The sequence below is a fragment of the Scylla paramamosain genome, chromosome 24 (assembly GCF_035594125.1).
Source record: "Scylla paramamosain isolate STU-SP2022 chromosome 24, ASM3559412v1, whole genome shotgun sequence".
NCBI lineage: Eukaryota > Metazoa > Arthropoda > Malacostraca > Decapoda > Portunidae > Scylla > Scylla paramamosain.
Window position 1 is genome coordinate 3,065,001 of NC_087174.1, and position 5,000 is coordinate 3,070,000.

The following is a 5,000-nucleotide window of genomic DNA, read 5'->3' on the forward strand; positions in this document are numbered from 1 at the left end:
TCTTTAATTTCTATCCTGTTTCTCCACACGTTATTTCCTGGTAGGCTGTTGGTGTCTGGATGCTTCTCTCGTTCCTCATCTTCCTCTTCCTTTACTTGCTTCTCCTCCTTTCATCTTATTTTTTTTCAATATAAAGTATATTTTCTTTATAGTCATTCTTCCTTTGCTTCTTCTTTTTAATATTCGTCTTGTTTTTTATATTTTTTATTTTCTACTTTTTTTTTGTCGTTTCATTGTTTTTTCTCAATCTCTTCTTTTTTTTTTTTTAAATATTCACTTTAATTTTCTATTTCTTCTCTTACTCCTCTTATATTAACCTTTTTTTTTTTTTGCTTTTCTCCATCATTTTTCTTCTTTAATATTCACGTTCACTTTTTTCTCTCTCCTACTTCTCTTGCATTTCCATTTTTTTCTTCTTTTTTTCTTTTGTCTCTCCATTCTCCTGTTTCCCTTGTCTCACCAGCATCATCACCACATCATCATCATCATCTTTCTCATCTCCAACACAACCCGAGGCAAGACCACAAACCTCTCATATTACACCTTCTCCTTTTTCTCATTTCCTTCCTCCTTACTTCCTTCTACCCAGATATTTCCTTTTCGTAATTCCTTTTCTCATTTTTTCTCTCTCTCTCTCTCTTTTCTTTCCCTCCTTCTTTCTCCTACATTATTTTTTCCTTTTTTTCGCTCTTTTCTTCGTCCTCTCTACCTCTCTCTCTATCTCTCTCTTTTCTACCTTACTCTTCTTCTTGTAATTCATTTTCCCCTTTCGCTCTCTCTCTCTCTCTCTTTTATTTCCTTCCTTCTCCCTCCTATCTTATTTTTTTCCATCTTTTTTTCCCTCTATTTTTCTCTTCCTCCTTCCTTCCTTCTCTCTCCCATATTACTTTCTACATTCCCTTTCCTTCGCTCTTTTTCCCGTCTTCTTTCCTTCCTTGCCTCTCCTTTCGCCTTCTCTCCTTCCTTCCCTTCTTTCTTTCCCTTCTCACTTCTTCACTTCCTTCCTTCCTTCCTGCCTTTCCCTTCTCCTTTATTTTCCCCCATCCTTCAATTTGCACCTCTTTCCTACCCCGCTTTTCCTCCCTCCTCCCTGCCTTCCCCCTTCCCAACTCTCTTACTCCCTCTCCCACGCCCCTCCACCCCCCTACAGAGGTTTGTAATCACATCCAATCACACGCAGCACACCATCTCTTTTGATCCCGCGAGAAGGAAAAGAGGAAATAAGGGAAAAAGAGGGAAAAGGAAAATAAAATCCTTCGGGACTACGAGATGAAAGAGAAACGGAATCCTGCTACGGGGAGAGAGAGAGAGAGAGAGAGAGAGAGAGAGAGAGAGAGAGAGAGAGAGAGAGAGAGAGAGAGAGAGAGAGAGAGAGAGAGAGAGAATGTTCGGATGTAAGAAATAAAAAAAAAATTGAGTGGAACTGACAGTAAGAGAAGGAAAGAATAAGAAAGAAAGGAGAATAAAGATGGGAAAAACAGAAGGAAAGAAATAAAAAGGGGGCTTACAGGTATTGCTCGATGATGGGAGAAAGGGATCAATGGCCGATAAAAGATGATGGGGGGAAGATGATGGCAAGCATAAAGAACTAAACATAAAAAGGAGAGAAAAGAGAGAGAGAAAAAAAAAACGCAAGAAACGATGCCAGAAAATAGAAAAAAATGGATGAATGGGATAAAAAGAGAGAGAAAGGAAAAGAAAGAATGTATTGAACACTAAAGAATATAATAAAAGCAGGAAGTACACGTAGAAAAAAAAGATTAAACTGCATATCTAAAAGAACAAACAAGGAAAAATAAACAAACATAAAAAAAATCAAGGAAAATTTTGGTATAAATAAAAGTAATGAACACTGAAAAAAAAGAGAAAGTAACAATAAAGAACACAGAGGAAAAGGAAAATAACAAAGAAAGGGAATAGGGAAAAATAAAGAACACAGTAAAATACACAAATAACAAAAGAATTAAACTACAGAAAAAGAAAACAAAAGCAGCAAAATAAAATTACGAAAAATGGAAATGAAACACGCACAGAAGGAGATAAAGAAAATAATACACACAGGAATAAAGACGACAGCATAAATAGAACACAGAAAATAAAACAAAATGAACAGGAAAATACCAAAGCACAACATGAACTATGGAGGAAAAGGAAATAAATAAAACACACACAATATATATAAAAAAATCTACATTAAGAAAAAAAAACCACGAAAATTATAAAAAAAAAAACAGACACAAATAGAGAGACAGACAGACATACAGACAAACAGAACACAAGCTGAATGTTTCTCCACGTCAAAGGGACACACACAAAAAAAGATTAATTATACACGACCAGATTATTAAGAAAAAATAAATATTAGAACCAGACTTTTATCTATAAACGTTATGTTAAGATTACATCGATCTGGCCACGGTGAGTCAGTTCCGCGGAGGTCAGGCCAGAGAGAGAGAGAGAGAGAGAGAGAGAGAGAGAGAGAGAGAGAGAGAGAGAGAGAGAGAGAGAGAGAGAGAGAGAGAGAGAGAGTTGAGTGACGGTGGTCTAAGTTAACAGGTGAGGGGAGGGAAGGGTGAAAGGGAAAAGTGAGGGAAGGAAAATACGAGGGTTGGGAGTGAGGGGAGAATAGCGACGAGGACAAGAAAAGGTGTGAGGAAGGGGTGAAGGGGAGATGTGAGAGGAGAGGATGAGGGGTAAAAGTAAGGGGGAGAAAAATGTGAGATGAAAGGGGGAAGGGAGGAATGAGAGGAGAAAAGGATAAATAGGGATGAAGGGAGTAAGAGAAGAGGTGAAGTGAAAAAAACGATGAAGGAGAGAAGGTGTAAAGGAAGAGAAGAGGAGAGAGATGGGATAAAGAATCAGATACTTAAGAAAAGATGAGGTGAATGAAAGAAGGTGGAAGAAGAAGAAGGAAGGAAGGGATAAGAAAAGAAAGTGAAGAGGAGAGAAGTTGAGAAGAAAAAAATGAGTAGAAGATGAAGGAATAAGGAGGAACTGAAGGGATGAGGGAAGGAAGAGACGAAGAGAAAAGTTGAGAAGAAATGGGTACAAAATGAAGGAATAAGGAAGAAGCGAAAAGGAAAGGAAATAAGGATAGAAAGCGAGGATAGAAGCAAAGGAGAAGAAAGAAAACGAAGAAGGAAGGGATATGGAAAGGAGAGAAGACGAAAAAAAAAATAAAAAAAGCGAAGCAGAAGAAATATGAACCAAAAGGAAAAAAATATGCAAACAAAAAACAATAAAAAAAAACATATATATATATACAAAAAGGATGAGGGGAAAGGTGTGAGGGGAATGTCTGACTCACTGGACAGGTAAAAGTGGAAGGGAATGAGTCAGACGTTGGGTCACTCCCTAATGAGTCAGGCCCTGGGGAGAAGCAAGCAATGGTGGGTGGGGAGAATCCTTCCCCTTTACTATCTTACATCTCTTACTGAAGGTTAGCTAGTTTAGATAGAGTGTCTTGTAAGGGCTAACGTGTCTGTTTGTTCTTCTTTTGTGTTCTTTAGAGAGAGAGAGAGAGAGAGAGAGAGAGAGAGAGAGAGAGAGAGAGAGAGAGAGAGAGAGAGAGAGAGAGAGAGAGAGAGAGACTCACAAAGGAACATAAATGCAGAAGTTTTTTTTTTAGCTCTTAGAAGATTGTGACCTGTATTTTGAGCCGTCTCTCTCTCTCTCTCTCTCTCTCTCTCTCTCTCTCTCTCTCTCTCTCTCTCTCTCTCTCTCTCTCTCTCTCTGTCGTTTAATCTAGTTAGCGTCTTACTCCCATTAATAATGCAGAATTTAGTTAAACTGTAATCAGAATCATGAAACAGTTTTGACAACTCCAATGACTTTTACTCCAAGCTGTTTATCTCATTCATTACTACAAACACAGCCGGAACTTTTAAACTCAGCATCCTGTAAGTCACAACAGATTAAGAAAAGATATATTGGCAGTAAACGACTAACAAAAGCAAAGACTCGGTTACGTCAAAGAAATATAACCCTTTCACCGCGACACTGAATAATTCACAGCACAAGAAGTTATGTATGAAATCTTTTGCCAGCATTTACAGCAAAGAAGGGGCTTAAAAAAGACTACATTCTGCTATTACAAGGCAGTGCAACGTCTGCGGGTGGCTGTGAAACAAGAAAAGATGCATCATAGTGGTTAGAGATGAAAAAAAGGGATGAATAGCGATGAAAGGGTTAAAACGAGAAACTAACTCAGATTTACAAAGCAGGGAAATTTTTCAAGGCAGATTTACAGGTAAGGAATGAACACAGACGCAAGGCAGTCCCGGGGGAGGCAGTGTCGGGTGTGACGGTCCTCAGGGTGGCGGGCAGGGGCGGCGGTCAATACAGCGCTATGCCGGCCAGGTTAATGAGCGCCCCAGGTGGTGATGCCAGTTAACCTCCTCCATCTGCCATTAGGCCGAGTATTTCCTTCCTTCCCTTCTTTCCCCTTGCCCCCTCCCCCCTTCTCTCTCTCTGTGTGTGTGTGTGTGTGTGTGTGTGTGTGTGTGTGTGTGTGTGTGTGTGTGTGTGTGTGTGTGTGTGTGTGTGTGTGTGTGTGTGTGTGTGTGTGTGTGTGTGTGTGTGTGTGTGTGTGCGTGCGTCTCTCTTATTTTCTTGTTTAAATCTTTTGAAGAAGATAGTAGGTTTAGTCTCTCTCTCTCTCTCTCTCTCTCTCTCTCTCTCTCTCTCTCTCTCTCTCTCTCTCTCTCTCTCAAAGTAAGGAAACACACTACAGGAGAGAGAGAGAGAGAGAGAGAGAGAGAGAGAGAGAGAGAGAGAGAGAGAGAGAGAGAGAGAGAGAGAGAGAGAGAGAGAGTCTTATCTCACTATCTCACTCATGACACTGAAATTACCCCTCTCCCTCTCTCCCTCTCTCTTTCCTCTCACCTATTCCCCTCATGTGAAATTAATGTGAGGGAAAATTACTGAGCGCGAGAACTTTTTTCCCTTGGCGCAAAACCTTCTCCATTACACACTCTTTTTCCCTCTCCCCTCTTAGCTAG

At 39.8% G+C, this 5,000-nt stretch overlaps 1 protein-coding gene across 5 annotated transcripts in view; it reads right to left on the reverse strand.

The window, feature by feature from the left end:
- LOC135112576 (beta-arrestin-1-like) overlaps positions 1–5,000 on the reverse strand; it is a 93,022-nt gene that overhangs the window by 40,311 nt on the left and 47,711 nt on the right. The window lies entirely within an intron of this gene.